Raw genomic sequence first — 9,174 nt, forward strand, 5'->3', positions numbered from 1 at the left:
ATAATGTATTTAGATGTGACAGATTACAGAAAGGAGGAGTGGCCATATGTAAAATCGAACTTCATGGCATCCCAATATTTAAATATTTCAGTTCCAATAAATTTGAGCTCCTGGTTGTAGATGTGTCCATAAACCAGAATACATATTTATTTCTTGCTGGGATTACCGCCCCCTGCTGCTATGGTGATGCTAATTTGGTGCTACACTACATGGCCAAAAATATGTGGACACATGCTCGTAGTAGTAGGGTAGCTACTCTACATGACCAAAAGTATGTGGACACCCCGAGAACGCTTTTCCACTGCTCCAGAGTCCAATGGCGGTGAGCTTTACACCACTCCAGGCGACGCTTGGCATTGTGCATGGTGATCTTAGGCTTGTGTGCGGCTGCTCCGGCCATGGAAACCCATTTCAGGAAGCTCCTGACGAACAGTTATTGTGCTGCTGTTGCTTCCAGAGGCAGTTCGAACTCTGTAGTGAGTGTTGCAACCGAGGACAGACAACCTTTACGCGCTTCAGCAATCGGCGGTCCTGCACTGTGAGCTGTGTGGCCTACCACTTCGCAGCTGAGCTGTTGTTGCTCCTAGACGTTTCCACTTCACAATAACAGCACCCCACAGTTGACTCGGGCAGCTCTAGCAGGGCAGACATTTGACGAACTGACTTGTTGGAAAGGTGGCATCCTATGACGGTGCAACGTTGAAAGTCACTGAGGCCATTCTACTCTGATTTAGCCTCTGTCTCCTGTATTCTTGACCCTGCGTCGCTTCTAGAAAATGTTATCCTCATATTTCTTCCTCTGGTAGATAAATACACCCTTCTAAACAATTCAGAGTCAAAGATAACTCAGAAGTTAGATCTCTCCGAGCTCATTCTCATGAGAAATCAGGCCTGTGTCAAAGCAAGGAAAACTGACTCAGTAGTGGACTGGCAGTCTTTCAGACAATTGAGAAAACAGATGTACCATCTCCATTCAGAAAGCTAAATCAAGATACTTTTAAGCTCTCTCTCTGACTCTGCTGGTGATCCTTCTACATGTTGGAAGCGTATAAATCCCTCTTCTTCCCTGCCTAAGCAAGTTCCATCTGACTCTAGCATCATAACTGAGAAGAATGGGATAAGTGATGCTTTAATCATCATTTTATCTCGACAGGCTTTTTATTTGAGAGAAAAGGTGATTTAATTGACCCTGGTCAGTCAATCGACTGCTCTTCCCTCTGCTAGCCTCTAGCTGACTCTACGGTTAACCCGTCAACTTCTAGTCAATCTTTGTTTTCATTTCAACAATTTACCATCTGTGATGTACTAGATGTCTTGCTTAAGATTGATGTAAAAAAAGAAATCAACTGGGGCTGATATGCTTGATCCATTGTTGCTGCAGCTCTCTGCCCCCCTGATTGCTGAATCATTAACCATATGTTTAACCTGTCGGTTATATCTGGTACCATCCCCAAGGTTTGGAAGGCGGCCCATGTACTCCCCCTTCTTATGCCTGCCCGTACCATTACCCATAGGGCACTCTGTTCACAACGTTGACATCAGCAAACCACTTGCCCACACGACGCCATACACGTGGTCTGTGGTTGTGAGGCAGGTTGGACGACTGCCAAATTCTCTAAAATGACAGAGGCTTATGGTAGAGAAATGAACATAAAATTATCTGGCAACAGCTCTGGTGGACATTCCTGCAGTCAGCATGCCAATTGCACACTCCCTCAAAACCTGTGGCATTGTGTTGTGACAAAACTGCACATTTGGCCTTTTGTCCCCAGCACAAGGTGCACCTGTGTAATGATCATGCTGTTTAATCAGCTTCTTGAAATGCCACACCTGTCAGGTGGATGGATTATCTGGGCAAAGGAGAAATGCTCACTAACAGGGATGGAAACCAACATTTTAGAGAAATAAGCTTTTAATGCGTATCGAACATTTCTGGGTCTTTTATTTCAGCTCATGAAACATGGTATAAACGCGTTAAAATGTTTGTTCAGTGTATAATATATATTAATATAGGACTCTCCACAACAGCACCATAGTAGCTCATTTTGACTCAATTTATTCAGCAATAATTCCCATGGCAACGGTACATCCAGCTTCAGTTCTTTGTGCGTTTCACTTGTTTAAAGATGAGGTCATGTAAATACACAACATTTCCTGTTTAGTGTGAAAATAATAACATGTCCCGGGAAGAAGGGGATTGGCTGAGTGCTTAGTCAGGGGTGATGTCATAAATTAAGCCCCTCCCACTATGTAAATCAAGACTCCACCCATCCTAGATTAGCTGATCATAGAGCAGGGGTCTCCAACCTCTTCTAGCATGAGAGCTACTCAGCTAGCTTTCAAATAGGCCCATTCTCATCTCCCCAGCAGCTCCCGTGTCCTTAGTGGACAAGAGAAAGTAGTGCACTATGTTGTCAGCTCTTCCCGGGTCCTTAGTGGACAAGAGAAAGTAGTGCACATGTTGTCAGCTCTTCCCGGGTCCTTAGTGGACAAGAGAAAGTAGTGCACTATGTTGTCAGCCCCCGGGTCCTTAGTGGACAAGAGAAAGTAGTGCACTATGTTGTCAGCTCTTCCCCGGGTCCTTAGTGGACAAGAGAAAGTAGTGCACTATGTTGTCAGCTCTTCCCCGGGTCCTTAGTGGACAAGAGAAAGTAGTGCACTATGTTGTCAGCTCTTCCCCGGGTCCTTAGTGGACAAGAGAAAGTAGTGCACTATGTTGTCAGCTCTTCCCGGGTCCTTAGTGGACAAGAGAAAGTAGTGCACTATGTTGTCAGCTCTTCCCCGGGTCCTTAGTGGACAAGAGAAAGTAGTGCACATGTGTCAGCTCTTCCCCAGGTCCTTAGTGGACAAGAGAAAGTAGTGCACTGTGTTCTGTCAATAAACCTGGTCCAATAATGGTTCATAAACAGCTAAGGGGGAGGGGCTATAAAATCCTGCTTTTAGATTATTATTATGTTTCACTCAATACTACAATTATTCAAAGAGAAACAACGAAATTACATGTTCTGGGTCGATGTCAATGCTTAAATCACATCAATTTTATGGGGGTCTGGAAGAAAACGAACATTTCAACTTCTTTATAGTGTAATTCCCCTTTAATTGTGCATCTGGCCCTTTAATTGGGCATCTGGCCCTTTAATTGGGCATCTGGCCCTTTAATTGGGCATCTGGCCCTTTAAGCTCGGTCTAGCCAGTGAGGAATGGGCCATCTGATGTGCTGGTCTAGTGATGGTTCTGGATTGCTGCCGCTCAGTTCATGGCAAAGTTAGAAAATAACAAATGATATACTTCCTCATGACATACTTCTGCCAGGTAAGACTACTCTGCAGTTAACTTTTAATTGAGAAGGTTCTGGGGAAAGTATTTCTGCCAACCCACAGGGTGGTTATCACATCAACTGGCTACACACAGAGTGACAGGCAAACGTCTGCACCACACAGACGGACTGGGGTAATGTTGCTAGAAATTAATTGGCAGATATTCTGTTAGGTTTGGCTTTTTAATCAATACTTTTTAATTCAATAGTGGCTAAACAGGGGTGGGATAATGTCAATGTTGCAGTGATTAGATAGTAGCTGAGAGCTTGCGGTACTTTCAGAATAGTTTGGCGAGCTACTCATAGGTTGGCTGGTAGCTAGTGGTAGATTGACCTGTTGGAGACCCCCTATCATAGAGCATGATAAGGTAGATCAGCTGATCATAGAGCATGACAAGGTAGATCAGCTTATCATAGAGCATGACAAGGTAGATCAGCTGATCATAGAGCATCACAAGGTAGATCAGCTGATCATAGAGCATGACAAGGTAGATCAGCTTATCAGAGCATCACAAGGTAGATCAGCTTATCATAGAGCATCACAAGGTAGATCAGCTTATCATAGAGCATCACAAGGTAGATCAGCTGATCATAGAGCATGATAAGGTAGATCAGCTGATCATTAGAAGGTACGTATAGATCAGCTGTTCTCAGCAGCACGGCTAGTTGTCATCCTTCCTCTGTAATCAGGGACTGATTCAGACCTGATACAGGTGACTGAACTCTCTGGCCAATCAGTGACATTCATCAATCAATCAATTACCTACCATGGAGAGAAGACAACCAGCAGAGCTGTAGAGCTCTGTCATTGTATTTACATACACAACACCCACTGGTTCTACATAGCAGGCTGATCAGAGGGCTGGTGTGTCTATACTGGTTCTACATAGCAGGCTGATCAGAGGGCTGGTGTGTGTCTATACTGGTTCTACATAGCAGGCTGATCAGAGGGCTGGTGTGTGTCTATACTGGTTCTACATAGCAGGCTGATCAGAGGGGTTGGTGTGTGTCTATACTGGTTCTACATAGCAGGCTGATCAGAGGGCTGGTGTGTGTCTATACTGGTTCTACATAGCAGGCTGACTCAGAGGGCTGGTGTGTGTCTATACTGGTTCTACACTTAGCAGGCTGATCAGAGGGCTGGTGTGTGTCTATACTGGTTCTACACAGCCCAGGCTGATCAGAGGGGCTGGTGTGTGTCTATACTGGTTCTACATAGCAGGCTGATCAGAGGGGTTGGTGTGTGTCTATACTGGTTCTAACATAGCAGGCTGATCAGAGGGCTGGTGTATGTCTATACTGGTTCTACATAGCAGGCTGATCAGAGGGGCTGGTGTGTGTCTTCAGGTCTCTCTCTTTGCTAACGTGCGCTAGCGCCATTCTCCATCTTCTCCCAACTGTAACAGTTCCCTTTATAAACAACATGTTATAGTGACATCACAGCCTCTGGGGTAAACTGTAACTACGGCAATAAATACAGTATGGGGGGGGGGGGACGACAAGTGTCTTATACTCTGAGGGGAGTGAGTCCTGCCTCACCCCTTTAAGGGGGAGTGGAAGTGTCCTTGTGGTGGGCCAGCCAATCACAGAAACATGATGAAAGGTTTCTCCAATCAGCTTGGCGACGGCTCTAGCAACCACAGTGTGGCCTGGTGAGGGTGTTATCCAATCAGAGCAGCATGGTGACAGGCTTCTCCAGGAACTCCTGAACTCTGCGAGCCACTGAGTCCGACCGCTCCGTCCACCACGTGATGGTCACAACTCAACGTCACCGACATCATGCTGGCCACGTCAAACCTACACACACACACACACACACACACACACACACACACACACACACACACACACACACACACACACACACACACACACACACACACACACACACACACACACACACACACACACACACACACACACACACACACACACACAGTAAATTACAGAACAAAGTATAATCAACCTTTAGTTTTAAAGGCCCTGTCCAGCCAATTCATGGGCTGTCTCCCTCTGGCTGTCCAGCCAATTCCTGGGTGTCCTCGCTGGGCTGTCCCTCTGGCTGTCCAGCCAATTCATGGGCTGTCCCTCTGGCTGTCCAGCCAATTCATGGGCTGCCTCTGGCTGTCCAGCCAATTCATGGGCTGTCCTCTGGCTGTCCAGCCAATTCCTGGGCTGTCTCTCTGGCTGTCCAGCCAATTCCCTGGGCTGTCTCTCTGGCTCGTCATGCCACTGTAATGTTCTGTAGATGACCTGAGCGGCAGTCATATTGATGCCTGAAAGTGAGTCATTCTGAACAGAGGCTAATGACTTCCAATCAAAATTACACTATTGTGATTTGGAAATTCGATGACATTGCTCAAATAGGCAAACATTTAGTAGGAACAACTTTGCCATCATCATCATCATCATCATCATCATCATCATCATGTTGTCACATTTACTTCAGACTGATGGCAATGTTGTCATTAGCAAGCAAGATACCTAACCTAACCCAACCTAACCTAACCCTAACCCAACCCAACCTAACCTAACCTAACCCTAGCAAGCAAGATACCTAACCTAACCCAACCTAACCTAACCCAACCCAACCCAACCCAACCCTAACCTCTAACCTAACCCAACCCAACCCTAACCTAACCCCTAACCTAACCAACCCTAACCCTAACCCAACCCAACCAACCTAAACCTAACCCTAACCTAACCTAACCTAACTAACGTTAGTTAGCTAACATCCGGTGGTCTCCTCAATCTTAGCTAGCTAATGTTATACTACATCTAAAGTCAATCGGCGACATCCCAATGATGACAAAAAGGTTTTCTACTAATCATTTGCCTCCTTTTAGCAATATTGTGTTTCCAAGTCACTGTGCTTTTGATGACATTTTCATCAGCATCAATTGACAATGCATTGAGTGGAACGCTTGAGCAAATGTGCAACCTATTAATATCGTGATGATATCACGTTCAATCATGTCAACGATGACATCACATGATATCACATTCAATCATGACAACGATGACATCACATGATATCACATTCAATCATGACAACGATGACATCACATGATATCACATTCAATCATGACAACGATGAGCCATTATCATTTACCTGATGACACGTTTTGGTAACATAGGATAGGTTAAGGTGGGTTAGGATGGGTTAGGGTGGGTTAGGATAGGTTAGGGGTGGGTTAGGACATGTTAGGTTAGGACAGGTTAGGGTTAGGGATGGGTGTCCATGGGCAAGAAAAGATTGAAGACCCCTGGTAGAGTATTTACCCTTTCTCATTGTCAGCAGGCAGCAGTCTCTTCTCGGAGCCTCCTACTGCCAGTATACAGGCCTGGGGAGGGTTGATGATCGCTGAGAAGTTCTTGACGCCAAACATTCCCAGGTTAGAGATGGTAAACGTGCCCCTCCCGAAACACACAGAGGATTCAACTCCTGAACCTGTGGGACCAGCTAATGTTGCAGAAGTGTTTAACACATTTGTTTTGTGTGTGTGTGTGTGTGTGTAATCATTGTGTGTTTTAGTGTGGTAGTCGGTAGTTACCTGGAACTCGTGTGGCTGTAGTTTCCGTCGCGGGCCTTGGCAGCCAGGGCTGTGACATCAGAGCTGATAGCAGCCAGTCCTTTGGTGTGGGCGTTGAACACGATGGGAGTTATCAGACCATTGGCTGTACTCACCGCCACACTCACATCCACCACATGGTTCACTACACACACACACACACACCACATTAAACCTGACCTATTCAAAAATATGTGTTTTTGGGTGGTGTGTGTGTGTTTTGGGGCGTGGTGTGTGTGTTATTGGTCAATGTATGTACAGAGCTTTCGGAGATTCACACCCCTTCACCTTTTCCACATTTCTTTGTGTTACAACAGAGCGGAGTGGAGCGGAGTGGAGCGTGAGAATCATATGCTCTGGTTACAACCCACATTTAAACTGATTAAATGTAGATGTTGTGTCAACACCCCATAATGTCACAGTGGATGTTATGTTTGGAGAACAAGCTGAAATGTCTTTGAGTCATTCAACGTATTCAACTTAATAGCCTAAATAAGTTCAGGAGTAAAAATGTGCTTAACAAATCACATAAGCTGCATGGACTCATTCCGTGTTCAATAATTGTGGTTAACGTGACTTTTGATTAACTACTCCATCTCTGTACCCCACACAAACAGAGCATTGGGAAAGTATTCAGAACCATTGACTTTTTCCACATTTTGTTACAGTCTTATTCTAAAATTGATCACATAGGTTTTTTTTGCTCATCAAACTACACACAATACCCCATGTTTATGGTAGAATGATTGATGGATACGATATACTGACTTGGGGGAAAAGGGAATAACATCAGAGAAGAGAGCGCCCACTGACGGTTACCAGATGTGGTTGAAGAAACGTGTAACAGAGGGTATATAAGTGAGATATGTTCTTTGTTCAGTAGTTCAGAATAGCAAGAGGCAGAGCCCTGTCTGTCTGTTATATCGAACCATGGTACCTATTAAATATTTATATGAACTCCCCAGCTAAGTGTTATATATCTTATTGCATCATGAATTACTTGATACTTGAGAAACTCATCATAACACACCCCCATCTGAAAACCCTGCATGCAGAGTTCTGGTAGATTCTCCTACATGTCCAGCGGAAAACTAAACAATGCATGCAGGGCAGAATTAGGCCAATATCCACTAATAATAAAAAACTCAAAGAATAGCAAATTAAGTTTTGGAAACATCTAAAATACAGTGACCCCCCTCTCTCATATCATTACCAAGCCCTGCAATGCCAAGAGCTGAGCAAAGAAAAGAGTCCCCTCATCCAGCTGGTCCTGGGGGCTGAGTTCACAAACCTGTTCTACTAACACACTGAAGCCTCAGGACCAGAACATCCAATCAATCAGAATAAACCAAATTACAACACAGTCAAAACAAAACTACATTACTTATTGGGAAGCACAAAGTAAAATGCAGTGCTATCTGGCCCTACATCGACAGGACACCATGGATAACTATTGGACCATGGTTACTGATCAAAACCTTAGAAAAACCTTGACAGAGTACAGGCTCAGTGAGCACAGCCTTGCCATTGAGAAGGGTAGACACAGGAAAACCTGGCTCCCTGTAGAGGAAAGGCTGTGCAACCACTGCACCACAGCAGGAACCTGAGACAGAGCTGCATTTCCTGACAAAATGTCAAACATATATAACAATTAGCGAGAGTGCCATTTCCCCAAATTTGAAACAGTTTTTCAAGGTTTCAAATTCCTCTCCCTGATGAGAATAGGCTTCCCGGTCCTGTTGGGGGGGAGGACGAGAGCTGTGGGTTGGCAGGATAGGCTACCCGGCCCTGTTGGGGAGGACGAGGAGAGCTGTGGGTTGGCAGGATAGGCTACCCGTCCTGTTGGGGGAGGACGAGAGAGCGTGGGTTGGCAGGATAGGCTACCCGTCCTGTTGGGGGGAGGACGCAGAGAGCTGTGGGTTGGCAGGATAGGCTTCCCGTCCTGTTGGGGGAGGGACGAGAGCTGTGGGTTGGCAGGATAGGCTACCCGTCCCTGTTGGGGGAGGACGAGAGAGCTGTGGGTTGGCAGGATAGGCTACCCGTCCTGTTGGGGGAGGACGAGAGAGCTGTGGGTTGGCAGGATAGGCTACCCGGCCCTGTTGGGGGAGGACGAGAGAGCTGTGGGTTGGCAGGATAGGCTACCCGTCCTGTTGGGGGGAGTGACGCAGAGAGCTGTGGGTTGGCAGGATAGGCTACCCGTCCTGTTGGGGGAGTGAGCAGGAGAGCTGTGGGTTGGCAGGATAGGCTACCCGTCCTGTTGGGGGGGGACGCAGAGCTGTGGGTTGG

Source organism: Coregonus clupeaformis, unplaced genomic scaffold (assembly GCF_020615455.1).
Source record: "Coregonus clupeaformis isolate EN_2021a unplaced genomic scaffold, ASM2061545v1 scaf0324, whole genome shotgun sequence".
NCBI lineage: Eukaryota > Metazoa > Chordata > Actinopteri > Salmoniformes > Salmonidae > Coregonus > Coregonus clupeaformis.